The sequence below is a fragment of the Oryctolagus cuniculus genome, chromosome 8 (assembly GCF_964237555.1).
Source record: "Oryctolagus cuniculus chromosome 8, mOryCun1.1, whole genome shotgun sequence".
Lineage (NCBI taxonomy): Eukaryota > Metazoa > Chordata > Mammalia > Lagomorpha > Leporidae > Oryctolagus > Oryctolagus cuniculus.
Genome location: NC_091439.1, coordinates 41,817,531 through 41,835,159, shown reverse-complemented (window position 1 = coordinate 41,835,159; position 17,629 = coordinate 41,817,531). Strand labels below are relative to the sequence as shown.

Below are 17,629 nucleotides of genomic sequence, written 5' to 3'. Positions count from 1 at the left end.
AAAAAAAAGTTACAGCCCTCTAGCTTGATAGAAATCATCACTATTATAATGATTGATGTTTCTTCATATGATCATTGTTTTTGAAAAATCCTTCTTTTATAGTCAGTTCTCTGATACCCTCCTCCTATTCTCACCTTTCTCTGGAAAGATCTTATTTTTTTAAATTAACACATAAAAATTGTACATGTAGGGTATGATGTGATGTTTTAATAATTCTTTATATGGTATAATGTTCAGATTAGGGTAAGAATATCTACCTTGGACATTTATCATTTTCTTTGTGGTGAAAACATTCAAAATCTTTTCTTCTAGCTTTCCAGTATACAACAGTAGAGTATCTATAGGCAACCTAGCGTGCACCAGAACTTACTCTCCTAACTGTAAGTTGGTATCTGGGGTTCCTGGTGACCAGCCTTCCCCCACTGTCCCCAGCCTCTGGTAACCACCCTTACAGAAAGAGGGGGAGGGAGACACAGAGCTTCACCTGCTGGTTCATTCCCCATATAGCCACAGTGGGCCGCTGGAACTTGAACCCGTGCTCACATGGGATGCTGGTATCTTAGGGAGTAGCAACACTGGTCCTTCTTCTTTTTTTTTTTTTATTTTTTATTATTTTTTTGACAGGCAGAGTGGACAGTGAGAGAGAGAGACAGAGAGAAAGGTCTTCCTTTTGCCGTTGGTTCACCCTCCAATGGCCGCCGCGGCCAGCGTGCTGCGGCTGGCGCACCGCGCTGATCCGATGGCAGGAGCCAGGAGCCAGGTGCTTTTCCTGGTCTCCCATGGGGTGCAGGGCCCAAGCACTTGGGCCATCCTCCACTGCACTCCCTGGCCACAGCAGAGAGCTGGCCTGGAAGAGGGGCAACTGGGACAGAATCCGGCGCCCCAACCGGGACTAGAACCCGGTGTGCCGGCGCCGCTAGGCGGAGGATTAGCCTAGTGAGCCGCGGCGCTGGCCCCTTCTTCTGTCTTTGATAACAGCCATTCTAACAGGAGTGAATTGGTATCTCATGGTTTCCATTTGCATTTCCCTGATGTTGGTAGTGTTGAGCGTTGTTTCATGTACCTGTTGGACATTTTTATGTCTTCTTTTGAGAAACATCTATTACTCCCCTTTTTTAAAAAATATTTATTTGAAAGGCAGAGAAAGATCTTTCATCTCTGCTTTCCCATGTTCATTAGCAGAGAGCTGGATTGGAAGTGGAACAGGCAGCAGCCTAACCTGTTCCACAATGCCAACCCCCATTGCCCAATTTTGATTGGATTGTGTGTGTGTGTGTGTATCTGTGAAGGAAAAATCTTTTTTTTAAAGATTTATTTATTTGAAAGAGTTACGGAGCGAGGTAGAGAAAGAAAGAGGTCTTTCATCTGCTGGTTCACTCCTCTAATGCCAGAGCTGAGCCTATCCAAAGCCAGGAGCCAGGATAATCTTCCAGGTCTCCCACGTGGGTGCAGGGTTCCAAGGACTTGGGCCAATCTCTGTTGCTTTCCCAGGTGCGTTTGCAGGGAGCTGCATTGGAAGTGGAGCAGCCAGGACTTGAACTGGTGCCCAATGGGACCAGCGCTGCAGGCCAGGGCTTTAACCCACTGCACCACGGCACCGGCCCCAGGAAAAATCTTTTTGAGAGCCAGCTTAGCAGTCTTCTCTGAAATTTTCTCCTGCCATCCCCAGGAGAATGGTTTGTGTCTTTGTTTTCCGTTAGTCCTTGAGACAGAGTCTTCTACAGAACAGAATGCTTGTTGTCACAGCTAATTGTTGGTGTATGTGTCTCCTTCACTGCACAGTTTGTTAACTTGAACAGGTAACTAGTGTGGTAGCCAAGTCTCAACTTCCTTTCTGACTTTGCCTTCACATCCTCCTCCTCTTAGTCATTGGCCAGGTCGTTTCCTTAAGCTAGAGTGTCCTCTTTGTTTTCCTACCTTATCCCAGCCCTAACCCAGGTCCCGTTTGTCTCACGTCTGCCAGTACTCATTTCTCCTGTCTGTCATGCTATATAAAGATTCAGTGTGAGGAGCAGACAGGGGCTGAACTGCATGTAGTAGCACTTCTGCAAACATTCTTCACATCATGGCAAGGAAGCAATGAAGGGGAAACATGATCATTTGTTAGGATGACTGTTTGCTATGGAAGCTTCTCTTTTCATTTATTGAACAGTGTGTCAGTATTTCCAGTCAATATGGGAATTCTTATATTCAGATCTTTTAATCACTCCCCAACATGTCCCTCTTACTCAAGTCTAAAACTAGTGAATCATTTTACAAATCAGAACTGAGAACTGTCTGGTACCATTGTTGGTGTCCTTTTGGGCTGCGATGACGTGGCCCAGATAGCTTCATGTTATTCAGATTGGTGCACTGGTATTCGTCATGACAATCTGCGAAGCTCCGAGAAGGGTAGAAATTGTGTGGCGGAGTGAGTCACAGTCTTTGTGATGTGATGTCTGCAAGGGCGGGTGGGAGACCTTGCTGAACGGCCTGTCTCATCTGCTTCTTTCTAAGTTGAATCATTTTGCAAATAGAAAACAAATCATGGGTTCTTAGGTGGTCATTACATAAATAGGAAATCGGAGAGAATTAAAAAGAAAAACCTGACTTTTGAAAGCAAATACTTTTTGAAGTGTATCACTTAGAAATGGGATTCATGTTTCTATTACCAGGTATATTTTGGTCCAACACCTACTGCATATCTTCTTTGTATATTTTTACTATTTGTGTTGATTAGATTCCTTTTCTTGCCTAGATTTATTTTTTCATCCTGCCAACGTCATTTTGACCTTTGTCCTCATAGCTGTCCCTAGCTTTGGCTCATTTGGAGATGGTATGTGTGTTTGCTGGGAGTGATGTCATTTACCCAGTGGCTCAGTGACTACTTGAATTGTATGGGATTTGAAAGGTCCTTTTGATTTTGGAAATTCTGGGATAGTGTACTCTTGGTTTTGCATCATTGGCCCTCTTCTGTTACTTTTTGTCTTCCTAGAAACAGAAGTTGGGAGAGCCTTTCTCTGGGTCATTTTAACCCTTAAATGTCAAACTTACCTTATTTCCTATCTTCTTCAGGGAAAGGTGTTAGTAAAGAAAAATTCTTATTTGAGTGTGTTTTTGAGTTTTAGAAGTTCTTATTTGTTTGTATTTATCCATTACTATGGACTCAGTAATTTGGAAGAGGGAATATAATTTCAGTGGGCTTGGGAAGACAATCTTGCTGAAGGGTTTAGTGAGTCCTGCTGGAGAGAGAAACATAGACAACAGGTGATGGATTAAAAGTAGTGAAGTATAATGACAGCCTTAGCTGGTCAAGGATGGGGAAGGTGAGGTGCACATTATTTTTTTGGAAGGGTGGCTTTATAGCCTTGAGCTATTCATGGGATCTGTCCAGCCCTGTTCAAACAACCAGGACGTGCCACAGGCACTAGGCAGAGACCCTTTGCTCTGCAATAGAGGAAGGGCCAGTTGTTTGGCCTCCAGCACTATGTTCCTGGGATCTGGATATCTACATAGTATTTATTGAACAAATGCAAGAAATTCTTGAGAACATGCCCTCTGTAAGCTTTACAAATAATACGTTTAATGTTGAATACGAAGTTGTGAAGTAAGTATCATTCCTCATTTTCCAGATAATAAAGCAGTTTCTTTTTCCTTTAAAAACATGATCTCCTTGTCTATAGCAACAAGTAATTACTTGTGCTTTATAGACTTTTTACTGTTTAGAATGCAGGTTCATGGTCAGGATTCCACATGGACAATATAACAGAAATAATGCTTATAATTTTAGAATCTATTTAGTTATTTAAGTTCATTAATTTGAAAGACAAAAAGAAACAGATTATCCATCTGTTGATCCATTTTGTAAATGCCTACAATATCTAGCATTGGCCAAAGTGAAGCCAGGAGTTTGGAAATCCATTTGGGCCTTCTATGTGTGTGGTAAAGACCCAGGTACTTAAGCCATCGACTCGTACCTTCCGTTACATTGGCAAGAAACTGGAATTGGAATTGGAGCCTGCCTTTGAACCCAGGAACTCTTATATGGGATGTGGGCATCCCCAGTGGCAACTTAACAGTCCTATATATATTTATATGTGTGTATACAGATATAGATATAGATATACACACACAGACACACATACACATGCACTCAGGTACACACACACATAGATTTATTTTTTTGAAAGAAGGGAGGGAAGAAGAAATAGAGAGTGGGGCTGGGCCAAGCTGAAGCCAGGAGCCTGGAACTCCATCCCAGTCTCTCATGAGAGTCAGGCACCCCATACTTGGGCCATCACTCATTCCCGGCAGGTGTGGATTATCAGGAAGCTGGAATGGGAAGGAGAGGCAAAACTTGACATAGGATGTGGGCAAGGTAACTGCTTCACCAAATGCGCGCTCTGCAGCTGTATTTTTAAAGGGTATCACCGTCTTCCTTGCCAGCCAGGCTCCAGTCTTTGAGTAAATTTCTGTTTTGCTGTTTATCCTCAACTTCTTCCTCGGGCCCCATCAGTCAGCTCTGCAGTGACCTTTAAGCTCATGCCTATCTCTGCATTCTTGCCAAGGCTGCTGCAGTTCTAGCCCTGACTGTGGAAACTACTTGCTGACCTTTCATCTGTGCTAGTTTGCCAGGGCTATCGTAACAGCATAACCATAGATTGGGAGACTAAAACCGCAGAGGTGGGTTGTTTTTTGTTGTTGTTGTTGTATTTGAGAGGCAGAGAGATGGACAGAGAACTCCCACGTTCTGTTCACCACTCCCCTGGATGACTCAATGGCCAAGGCTGTGATGAGGCTGAAGTTTGGTGCCAGGAACTCAATCCAGACTTCCCACGTGGCTGGCAAAAACCCAGTTACTTGAGCCATCACGACTACCTCCCAGGGTCTACCCTGGCAGGAACCTGGAGACCTGAATCAGGGCTGGAAATCGAATCCAGACACTCTTTTATGGGTTGTAAGCATCTTAACTGATGTCTTAGCCACTAGACTAAATGCCTGCTCTTTGTTGCTGCCTCTTCACATGGTCTGTCCACTGGACTTGTGCCCCTGGTGTCTCTTTGTAGGTTCATATTTCTTATAAGGACACCAGTCTGAATTAGGGCTCACCTTAAAGGCCTCATTTTACTGTATTTGAGTGGAGTTGTCTCTTAATATTGTCACATGCTGAATTACTGGTCTTAGGACTTAACTATGTGAGTTTTAGGGAGACAGAGTGCAGTTCATGACATCATCTAATCAATTGGACAGTGTTCTTTTGCAGAGTAATTATTCAACATCTGGACATTGTTGCTTCTGAACAACAGGTCTGTTACTATTACTGCCCTCCTCAGAAACACATTATAGACTTGAGATAGTCCATTCCCCATGTGTGCACACTGCCCTCATACCATACAGATGTGGACACTGGAAATCTGTAAGGCTTGGAAGAGTTACTGGAAATGGGTGATTATCATGGATATCAAGTAAAATAAAGGTGTTTCCTGGGTACCATCGGTAGGTAGTAAGTGAAAACATTCCAGACAGGTTGAGGATACTGAGAAAAGAAGATAACAGAGCAAGTTGTAAACAGAGTCCTGCAATGGAAAAGTAGTAATGTAAATAGTAAATAGACTTAACATGTTGATTTCCATGGAGTTTGTGAATGCTTTCATCATAGCAACCTTCTGTAAAGAACTGTTTTATTCAATAGGGAGTCTAAAGTTTTCCATGTTTGGGCTTCTTAGGCCAGGGCCCAAGGACCAAATTCTGCCTGCAGCCTGTTTTACAAATAAAGTTTTATCAGAACACTACTAACTTCATTTTTTAGATATTGACTGTTGCTGCTTCCATACTGCAATGACAGCTATCTCTCAAAGCCTAAAATATTTATTTTCTGGCCCTTCACAAAGAGTTTGCTGCCACTTACTTTGGCCATTATTTTTCACGAGGAGGATGTATTCCTTAGTCATGGCGTTTCTGCTATACCCCACTATTAAATTTAGAATAATTTTCTGACTTCTTATCTAAGAAACTGTACTTTTGATCTATGGCTTTTACTGATATTCCTGAACTACGGATTCTGTAGTCAGAAATTGTTTTTCCTAACTGATTTCTCATTTAAAATTGTATTTACTGAGGCCAGCACAATGGAGTAGCAGGGAAAGCCACCATCTGCAGTGCCAGCATCCTGTATGGATGCTGGTTCAAGTCCTGGCTGCTCCACTTCCAATCCAGCTCCCTGAAAATAAACCTGGAAAGCCGTGGAGGATGGTCCAAGTGTTTGGGCCCCTGCCAGCCACTGGGAGACCTGGAAGAAACTCCTGGCCTCAGCCTGGCCCTGCTCTGGCCATTGCAGCCATTTGGAGGGTGAACCAGCAGATGGAAGATCTTTCTCTCTGTTTCTCCTCTCTGTCTGTAACTCTGACTTTCAAATAAATAAAAATACTTATTAATTATCTAATATTTTAATAAACTGGAAGTGTGTTTTTTCACTAAAAATAATTAAAATTGGTGATAGACACTTATCATGATCTAAATATTTTTAATATCTGACCTTGTTATGGAATTACCAACAAATGTCATGCTTTAGGCTATTAGTCTAAATCAAAGTTATGGTTGGGGCCAGCGCTGTGGTGCCACAGGTTAAAGCCCTGGCCTGAAGTGCCGGCATCCCATATGGGCGCCAGTTTGAGTCCTGGATACTCCTCTTCCAATCCAGCTCTCTGCTATGGCCTGGGAAACCAGTAGAAGATGGCCCAAGTCCTTGGGCCCCTGCACCCATGTGGGAGACCCGGAAAAAGTTCTTGGCTCTTGGCTTTGGATGGGCACAGCTCTGGCCATTGGGGCCATCTGGGGAGTGAACCAGCAGATGGTAGACCCTCTCTTTGTCTTTACCTCTCTCTGTAACTCTATCTTTCAAATAAAATAAATCTAAAAAAAAGGTTAGGGTTTCTGTTAGACCCTCCATCCAATTTTAAATAGGGTAGCTGATATCCCCATAGAGCAGGAGAATTCTTTGGGTTATGTACATATACATTTTTGCAACTCAACTAATTTTTCTTGGAAGGCTCTGCAGAAAGTTATATCACCCAAAATTACATATTCTCTGAGTGCTTAATGAAATAAAAAAAAAATAAAAGAGGCAGTTGGGATATCTGTTTGGTTACACCTACTCTGAATACTTTCCAGACAAAGATTATTTTTGGCCTTGCTTTATGGTGTCGAACTGTAGAGCGTTTCTGTTGTAGGATTTTGGACATGTTGGCCTTGCCTGGGCGTATCACCTCCAGCAGCGGGTGAATGTTCCTGTTAGGAACACTCTGGCTTTTCTAGGAGGAGCCTAATTTCCACCACGCCTGGCAGTTTAAGCCCCGGGTTGTGTTGCGTAGGGAGACCAGCAAGAGACTTTGACAGGTCTTGGGGGAAGGATGTGTGGTACATCTTTTCATCTTTCCTCCAGGTTTAGATTTCCAGGAGCCCCTGTAAATAGATGCCAAATGTTCAGGGTCAAGGTTGCTTTTCTGGAGGGGAGGATACAAAGCATTGTATCAGATTCTGTAAGAATTATACATGGTGCAAAATGTATATTGTGGGCACAATCACTAGATACAAAAATATGTCTTCTAACTAACCTGGCTGTTAGCAGGAAAAGCACTTTGAACCACATGTGTGAAAGTAAGAGTGTTTACCAAACTGTGTGTCCGTGTGCGGCTGGACTTTATGGTAAGTGATTTTGTGGAAAACATCTCTGTGAAGTGTGTGAGAAATGTCTAAGGCTGCTGTTCATTTTGCTGCCTAGGGTCCACTCTGAGGTCCCTTGGCAAAAATTTTTCTTTGATGTCCGTGTCAGATCGAACTCTGGCTTTCCCTTAGCGTCTGGTTTATTTTTACTTTATGGGCTCTGGGAAGCTTGTTTTTGCTACTGGCTACTTAGCAAGCCGATTCTGTGGCCTGCTTCTTGCAAGTGTTACATTCTCACTTCTGACCTCACCAATTTTCGGCCTTAATTTTTGTTTGCCTTATTTAAAAGCAGAGTTTTTGAAGTTCTTTCTTTGTCTTTGTATATCATCGGGATCTTTGCTCTAAATGTATTTTGGGACCAATCAACATACCTCAATAAAAATATATATTCATTGATTGGATGTTTTAGCTGAAAAACATCTACTATATTGTCACCTATGGCATTGGGTTCCAAAGCCTGGGGAATTCAAATAAAATACGGCTCCTGTTCCGGAGGAGGCGTGTCATCTGGCAGGACAAGACAGAGATGAAATCAGTGAGGGCAGTAAAGTGTTATGCCTGCCTGGCTTGTGGTGTGTCCTGTGGTACCATGAGGTCATGCCTAGGGGAGCCATAAATTCTAACGGGGGAAGTCGCGAGAGGCTTCCAACAGGGGTGACCACTGAGTAAGATGCTAGACTCGGGGAGGTGTTTGCCAGACAGGGCGGGCACGGGCCTGCTGGCCAAGGAGGCAATGCCAGGGGCGATGTGTTTGGGAACTGCAAGAGGTTCAGAGTGGCCAGAGTGCAGGGTGATGGTAAGAACTAAGATCAGCCAGCCGGGTAGAGCAGAGACTGGGGTGCGATGGGCCTTGTAAACCCATCTGAGCACTGTGGTGTTTATCCTGGGAGCATGAAGACTTTTTATCAGGGTTTATCTAAGAGGATAGGATTTGTGCAGTCTCTCAGAGGGGTGGGAGAAAGGGACTGGGGAGTGTAAGGCTGGGAGTAAGGAGTACAGTCAGGAAATTGTTGCAGTAGCCCCATTCAGAAATCTAAAGCTTACAGGCCATGGCCCTGCATGTGGTAAATGAATTCATATGCACTGGAATGGGATGATCTGGTCAGTGTCCATTACATAAACTGAAAATATTACCCTGTTTATGAAAATGCACACAAATACTGCACTTATGTAGTAAATATATAGACTCTATCTGAAAATATATCCAAACTGCTAACAAAGTCTGTAAGTTTGGAGAGAGAAATGAGATTGGGGAAGAAGAAATGAAGGGAAACCTTTTTTTTTTTTTTTTTTTTTTTTGACAGGCAGAGTGGACAGTGAGAGAGAGAGACAGAGAGAAAGGTCTTCCTTTTGCCGTTGGTTCACCCTCCAATGGCCGCCGCGGCCAGTGCGATGCGGCCGGCGCACCGCGCTGATCCGATGGCAGGAGCCAGGAGCCAGGTGCTTTTCCTGGTCTCCCATGGGGTGCAGGGCCCAAGCACCTGGGCCATCCTCCACTGCACTCCCTGGCCACAGCAGAGAGCTGGCCTGGAAGAGGGGCAACCGGGACAGAATCCGGCGCCCCGACCGGGACTAGAACCCGGTGTGCCGGCGCCGCTAGGCGGAGGATTAGCCTAGTGAGCCGCGGCGCCGGCCTATGAAGGGAAACCTTTAATCTTTACCTATGTATTTGTGATTTAAAAAGTAAAGACTGGGGCCAGCGCTGTGGCTCAGTGGGTTAATGCCCTGGCCTGAAGCACCGGCATCCCTTATGGGCGCTGGTTTGAGACCCAGCTGCTTCACTTCCAATCCAGCTCTCTGCTATGGCCTGGGAAAGCAGTGGAAGATGGCCCAAGTTCTTGGACCCCTGCACCCATGTGGGAGACCCTGAAGAAGCACCTGGCTTCTGGCTTTGGATCGGTGCAGCTTTACACGTTGCGGCCAGTTGAGGAGTGGACCATCGGATGGAAGACCTCTCTCTCTCTGCCTCTCCTCTCTGTGTAACTCTTTCAAATAAATAAACAAATCTTTAAAAAAAAGTAAAGACTGATTTATAGGGAAGGTAGAGTGACAGAGAGATGGGGGGTGGAGAAAGAAAGATCATCTGACTGATCTTCCATCTGTTGGTTCGCTCCCCAGATGGCCACAGCCTCTGGGGCTGGGTCAGGCTAAAACCAGGAATCAGGAACTCTATCCAGGTCTCCGATGTGGGCGGCAAAGCCTCAAGTACTTGAGCCAGCATCTTAAGCACTGTGCCAAGTGCCCACTCCTAGGATGGGGCCTGTGACTGTTGCAGGGTGGGCCGGCATACCAGGGGGCGACGAAACACTGCTTGCAGGCAGAATCTAACCCTGAACATGCTCTGCCTAATGCTCTTACTTCTCTAAGGTGATACAATTAGAACTGGTTCAGTGGGAAACTGCTTTCAAGCTAGTGGAACGGTGACTTGGGAAGGACTGGATGAGAACACACAGGAGTGGTGAGGCAGTGTGGGGGTGGGAGGAGAGCACAGAAGGCGCATGTGGACTGGGTGTGCACTGGGTTTGGTGTGTGAGTGCTGGAGATCACTGGAGTCATCCTGGCTTTGGAGTCTCATCGCGAATAATGGCAACAGAACAGATGCTGGTTACCCGATGAAATAGCAGTTTGACTTCTAGAAGGTCTGTTTTGTCAGAGTTCTTAGAGAAGCAGTGTCGCTCCCCGTCTTCGTGGAGGAGCGACACTAAACCCTGCCTAGGTTTCCTATCCGAGTCACGGCACCATTATGTCGCTCCCCCTCTTCGTGGAGGAACAACACAGGACCCTGCGCTGTTCTTTTGTCTGCTCTGCCCTCCCCGGGTTTGCTGCTGGTTCTTCCCGGGTTGGCTACCGACCCTTCCACCTCCGTGGAAGGGCGGTTCCCCCTGGCCACTTTCCCCACTTCCGCGGGGGAGTGGCACACCGCTGGCCGGCTGGCTCTCTCGGGGGCTGCACAGGTGTTCCTTCAGATAGATGTTCCCGGTGCATGTTGTCTCTCTCCTCCTTTATAGTCCTCTTCCACCAATCCCAACTCTGCTACCCACACGCCAAGTACGCTGCTCTCCTCCAATCAGGAGCAGGTCCTACAGTTTAATGGTTGAACTGGAGGCAGCTGTGTAGAAGCTGTTTCCTCCTCTCCCAGCGCCATATTGTGGGAGAGCAGATGCATAGAATAAGTCTTAATTCCAGTAACAGTATAGTCCGAGTTGCTCCCCACAAGCAGAGTCAATAGGAGATCCATCTATCAAGACATTGACTGATTTTTCACTAATTGGCTGATATGATTCTACAGGCTAGCAAGTCCAAGTCCGAGGCTGGTAGACTGGAAGCTTGGGGGAGAGTTGAGGTTGTACTCAAGTTCAAGGGCCATCTGCTGGCAGAATTTCCCCCTTTAATCTTGTTCTGGTCAGGCCTTTGACTGATTGAATCAGGCCCATCCACTTAGGGCAGGGGAGGCAGTCTGCTTGCTTTGCTGGAAGTCCTCTGTGCTGGCCACTTCACACCTGGAACCTTCACTAACCAGATCCATGCAGCCTTCCGGGAACCACAGCTTCTGGTGGTTACTGATCGAGGGCGGACCACGAGCCTCTCACAGAGACATCTTACGTGAACCTGCCTACCATTTCTCTGTGTAACAGACTCTCCTCTGCACTACATGCACAGTGCCACCCATGCAACAACAAGGGAGCCCACTCAGTGGGTCTCATGTGGCGGATGCTGGCCCAGGAGGTTCTGTGCATGCATGGTATCATCTCCTGTGAACACCCCTGGGAGGTTATGCCTGATCTCTACTTCTGCAGAGATCCTGAAGAGACTGAAAAAAGGAGCAGGCCACCGCAAAAAAATGCTGTAGCCAAGGAGGAGTTTCAGGGTGAATGGACGGCCCCGGCGCCTGAGTTCATTGCTACTCAGCCTGAGGTTGCAGGCTGGTCTGAAGGCGTGCAGGGGCCCTGTGTGCCTATTCAGCAGTTCCCCACTGAAGACTGGAGTGTTCAGCCTGCTGCTGAACACTGGTCTGCAGCGCCCACTGCTCAGGCCACCGAGTGGGTGGGAACAAACACTGAGTGGTCTTAAGCTGTTTGTCACAGTCTCTGAAGCAAACATGCAAATGAGGTTGATGGAAAATAAACACCAGTTTCTGGGTGGGTGTGGGGGGGGGAGTCCTCTGATTGAAATGCAAATCTCATTCAAAAACTTCCTAACAGGAACATCCAGAAGAATGATTAACCAATTATCTGGACACCCTGGTCAGCCAAGTTGACACATTGAATTAACCATCTCACGGCTCCCCTTGACACAGAGCCTAGACTGACCTGAGTGCCTGGAGAGGAAAGTGAATAAGCCATGGCTTGGATAGGACCCAGGAACTCGCTGAGACGCGGGTCAGGGCGTTCCTGACAGAGAGGTCCTGGTGGCCTCCTCGCAGTCTCCGGAGGTTAAATTTTGCTCTGGTCCCCAGCTCACCAGTGAGGCCTCCAGAGGGCCAGCCCCTTCCTCAGCCCCTAACTTGCCTGGGGCACGGAATCTCACTTCTTGCTTCTAGTTTTTCTTTTCCTTCCTGCAAGGTGTATGGGTTCATTCTGCTTCAATTTCTGAAAACCGGAATAACGATCCTGTTTCAGAAGGAAGAACATTATTAGATTACACCAGCAAACAAAAAGGGTTCCTAAGAAGATCACAGGGATGCTTACATGCGGAGCTGTTTAGCGCATGGTGGCCTGGATTGAGACCTCTGGTCAGGGCAGGAAATGATTACCGCGTCCCCGCGTCTCTGTTTGCTGCCAGCTGTCCCAGCGTTGCCCCTGCTCATCCCTCATCCCAGAGCTGAATCGGTTTGAGACTGCAGTCTGTTCAGGTAGCACAAGTGCTACCTTTAAAAAACATTTATTTTTCATTTTACTTGAAAGTCAGACACAGAAAAAAATCTTCTATCTGCTGGCTCACTCCCCCAATGTCCATAGCAGCCATGGCTGGGCCAGGCCAAAGCCAGGAACCCAAAACTCAATCAAGGTTTTCCACGTGGTAGCAGAGACTCAAATACTTGGGCCTCTTTTGCCTCCCAGGGTGTGCATTAGCAAGAAACTGGAAACAGAAACAGAGCTGTGACTTGAACCAGGCACTCCAATAAGGGATGCAGGCGTTCCAAGCAGCGTCGTAATGCTATGCCAGACACTCACTCTGCGTGTCAGTTTTCTCAGCATCACGTTCTGGTCTGTGGCTGGAAGTGTCTGCTGCTTCTGCCAGAGCATCATCTTCCTTTCTTGTGGAGGAAAGCTGCTGTTGGGTAGGAGCAGGGCACCAGCGTAGGTTGGCCAAGCCTCCTGAGAGGTCCAAGCTAACACAGAACTCAGACAAGGTGGAATCCAAATGCTTTTCTAGTGTTCCAGACTATGTCACTGTCACAGCTGTGGGAGAGCTGGGGATGTGTGAGAGTGGCTTTAGCCAGTGGGCCACGTGCAGGGGAATACAACTGGATCTCCTTGATGGGCACGTAGTTTATGTCCTCAGGGCCAAGTGCCTCCTGACTTGTATGCTAAAAAATCATGCCCCAATCCCATCAAATACAGAAATTGCAATGTGCCAATTTCATAGCAAAATGGCACAAAATGACAAACTGGCTGATGGCTTAGTTTCTGTAACATAAATCGTTCCCTAAATAATGGCCTGAGCTTGGATAGCACATTTTTTTTTTTTTTTGTGCTTTTGTAAAGGAACCTTGAGGTACATCTGTGATACTCAGTGTTTTCTTTGAATTAGGAGGGAGAGAATGCCCTCTGAGAGAGGTGTGGCTGCCATGGAGGATTCGAGAGGAAAGTGACTAGGACAATGCCACAGTTACTGAACATTTGCTGAGAGCCCACATGAGGCTGGAGACACCACATTCCCAAAAATTCTAGTGTACATGTGTGTCATTTCCACTGTGTGTGTTCAACAGTGCAAGTTCGGGAATGAAGAAGCCTTACCCATCCAGAATTATAGTTCAGTATTAAAAGTGCCAGCAAGAAAACGGAGAAGGGCTGAGCTATGGGAGCAGAGTCTATACCGACAACAACGTGAAGCCTGTCTTGTAAAGTAATGGTAGAGTCTGTTTCAGTAAAGCCAGTGAGGCTGAAAAGCCAGGAGAGAGAAATGCAGTTACTTACTGGAGATCAAGATGACACAGCTCCAGGATGGTCTTGGGAGTGGTAGATGCAGGTTGCTCGATTTGATAATGCAAGCATCTTTGAGTCAAGGTTTTTTTTTTTTTTTTTTTTTTTTATTATTTTTTGACAGGCAGAGTGGACAGTGAGAGAGAGAGACAGAGAGAAAGGTCTTCCTTTGCCGTTGGTTCACCCTCCAATGGCCGCCGCGGCCGGCGCGCTGCGGCCGGCGCACCGCGCTGATCCGATGGCAGGAGCCAGGAGCCAGGTGCTTTTCCTGGTCTCCCATGGGGTGCAGGGCCCAAGCACCTGGGCCATCCTCCACTGCACTCCCTGGCCACAGCAGAGGGCTGGCCTGGAAGAGGGGCAACCGGGACAGAATCCAGCGCCCCAACCGGGACTAGAACCCGGTGTGCCGGCGCCGCTAGGCGGACGATTAGCCTAGTGAGCCGCGGCGCCGGCCCTGAGTCAAGGTTTTGGTAGAATTTTTGCATGAAACTTGAAGTCTTTCAAGATGATGATGAGAGATGTAGGGGAACCATAATGTGAAGTTATCAGCGAGTAAAAGTGTCCAGTCTGTGATGAGACCAACACAGAAGAGGTGAGGGTGTCTAACCTGGCTACTATGAAGCTTGAAGGACAGAGGACTTCCATACAGTAGTGAAAAGTAATAGCTATGGAAGCTATTCCAGGAAACCAGAAAAAGGCTTCCTATGCTAAGAGGGGAGAGGCCTGAACAGAGTTGAAATTGGCCACTCTGAAGACTTGGTTTTGCCCATTGTATGGTGGCTGGCCCCCATCAAAGTTGCAGTGGCCTGTGGTGACCAGCAGGGGGAGCAGTCTGGGGTGGGGGTACAGGAAACATCTGGTAGGAGGCTGTTTTCTGTTTTTAAAACCACCAGTGAATGGACAGTATTTAAGAGATCTTTCCATGAATCTGAAAAAGGTGTAAATCTTGACCCTTTGCATTGTCCATCCTGAATAATATGCCTGGATTCTGAATCACCATTACCTTGGAGATAGTAGACTACTTATGAAATTCTATGGAAAAATAGATCCAGGAAAAGGTGTGAGTTGAGCAAAAGGAGACATTTGTTTCTGGTCTTAGAAAAAATTACTTGAGGGCCAATTTGAGGTCAGAGGTTTTAGTTCAGAGCATCTCACACAAAATTGCTGTCTAGGCTTGAGGCCATTCCTTGTTCCTCCATGGTGAATGAATTTCTAGGTAACTGAATTTTGTCCCTCTTACACTGCTTCATAGACCTTTTGATGGAAGCAGACAGAATACACTAAGTCAAGGAAGCGGGCAGGATAAAGGAAGTAGAAAGTGTAAGAGAAAGGAAGAAAAAGGAAAAAAAAAAAAAAACCCAAACTACGAACAAGCAAGAAAAGGATTGGGATGGAACAGACGTTCCTATTCAGTGCTCCTGAGTAATTAGTCTTCTGGGCTCTTAGCACTGTGCTCACAGGGCGGTTCCAAATCTGACAAGAGTGAAGGAGCAAAAGAAAACAAAGTGACTCGTTTCTGTGGCACAGGAGAAGGAAATACATTCAATCCTTGTGATTTTAGGCTCCTTTTTTGGGATGGAATGGTAAGTAGTGGAGCCAGGAGCTATATGCTTTATTACTTTAGTATCTTTTAAATGGCTTTAAAAAAAAAACTGTATAAGCTATAGGAATTAACCATTTGTCTTCATTATGAAGCAGAAGAAGACCTGGTCTAAGCAGAGAGTCTCTGGGAAGGGAAGACCTCTTCCTTGTTGGTATCTTCATTCAGCCTCTCTCCCCCGTCCCATGTATGAACACAGATGAGTCCTAGGATCTGGGCACAGTGTCAGTGTTGTTGCGATCAGCTGTGGCTTGATGAGCAGCAGATGAGGAAACGAAGTGATGGGCTTCCAGGGGCCGTGGAGGAAGATTGCCACCTCCTGCTCTCTGGTGCTGCATTCGGCAAAGAGATTTACCAACCTGGCGTCTGGCCTCCCTAATTTGAACCAGAAACTCTGGCTGGCTGATGTCTCAGAATTTCCTACTCCACTTGTGCTGGAGGTTCAAAGATTCAGTTTTGGGCAGGGCTGATAATGTCATCAGAAAGAGGTGTAGCTAGAAGAGAAGAGGATGAGCCCAGCGCCAAGGCCCGTCGCTGGAGGTGGCTGGAGGCCGTGAACCAGCCTTGGATCCTAATGCAGACAGATGTGTGAGGCTAGGGTCTGTCTGCCAAAACGTGGCTTTCACTGCAGCTCTAGGAGGTAGTTGTTATCAGAGCTGAAATACAGAGGTGGAATGACAAGCAGGCACTGGCTTTCTAAATAGGGACTGGAGTGGATTCCGCCCTAGGATGTGAACAGCTGTCCTTCAAATTAAGGAATGCAGAACTGTAATTAAGCAGCTCTTCTTCCTGGTCCTATCAGATTTATTTTTCACATCTGCAACAGGCAGACCTGGGTTTATTTCTCAGCTTTTCCACATCAGTTCTATGGGTAATTTACTTTATTTGGTTAAGTTACTTTATTTAAATATTACTTCCTGGGGCTGGCACTGTGGCATAGTGGGTAAAGCCACCACCTGAAGTGCCAGCATCCCATTTGGGCTCTGGTTCAAGTCGTGGCTGGTCTACTTCCAATCCAGCTCTCTGCTGTGGCCTAGGAAGCAGTAGAAGATGGCCCAAGTCCTTGGGCTCCTGCATCCACATGGGAGGCCCAGAGGAAGTTCCTGGCTCCTGACTTTGGATGGGCTCAGCTTCTGCTGTTGCAACCATCTGTGAAGTGAACCAGCGCATGGAAGTGTTTCTCTCTCTCTCTTTCTCTCTCTCTCTCTTTCTCTCTCTCTCTCTTTCTCTCTCTCTCTCTTTCTCTCTCCTGTCTTTTTTTCTGCCTCTGGAACTCTGCCTTTCAAATAAATACGTAAATCTTTAAAAAAAAAAAAACTTCCCTCATCTACCAGTTTGGGATGCTGGCTAATGCTGGCTACCATATTTGTATTGTTGTGATAACATAAGCAGAGTTATGTGAAATAATACTGGCAAATAGTAAGTAGGTATTATACTGTTGTTTGTTATTCCTAAATCTCCCTTCCCTTTTAGAATCTGTTTTGTTTGAGAGGCAGAGAAATAGAGCTCCCATCCATTTATTCACTATCGAAATTCCTGCAAAGGCCAGGGCTGGGCTGAGGTTGGAACCAGGTGCCAAAAGCTCCATCCAAGTCTGCCATATGGGTGGTAGGAGCCCAATTACTAGACCCATCACACTGGCTTGCAGGCGCTGCAGTCAGAAACCTGAGGCAGTTATCCAATCCAGATATTCTCATGTGGGACGTGGGCATCTTTGCCAGCATCTTAACTGGTTGCCAAATGCCTTAGAATGTTACAGTTCATCTGTCCTGCATTGTTTCTGTTACCTGTTGCTGTATATCAAGTATCAGGAAGTTCATGATAGTTCTCATAGTTCTCTGGGTTGACTGGAGTGCAGCTGTGTAGCTCTGCTAGTTAGTTTGGGGTTTCTTGCACAGTGTCAGTCAAATGGTGCCAGTGTCAGGAAAATCTGAATGGCTTTGCTTACTTGGCAGGCACTGGGCAAGGGTGACTGCACCTGAGGGTCTTTCTCTCCTTGTGGTCCCTCCCTGAGGCTGGCTTGGGCTTTTTTACCGAGTGGCTGGATCGCCACAGCAAGTTCCAAGAGTGGAAGCGACAGTGCAGCAGCTGTTGTTTATGTCATTTGCTGATATCCCTTAAATTCAGTCAACAGGGCCAAGACTAGATTGAATGTGGGAGGGGCCAGACAAGATGTAATTAT

At 46.3% G+C, this 17,629-nt stretch overlaps 1 protein-coding gene and 1 long non-coding RNA gene across 2 annotated transcripts in view; both read left to right on the top strand.

The window, feature by feature from the left end:
- Positions 1 to 17,629, top strand: part of FGF2 (fibroblast growth factor 2) — an 89,512-nt gene that overhangs the window by 11,665 nt on the left and 60,218 nt on the right. The gene's annotated exons all lie outside the window — the stretch shown is intronic.
- Positions 12,442 to 16,764, top strand: LOC138843494 (uncharacterized). The gene is made up of 2 exons (XR_011378259.1): positions 12,442 to 13,931; positions 14,312 to 16,764. It is a non-coding gene; the product is annotated as an uncharacterized lncRNA (long non-coding RNA).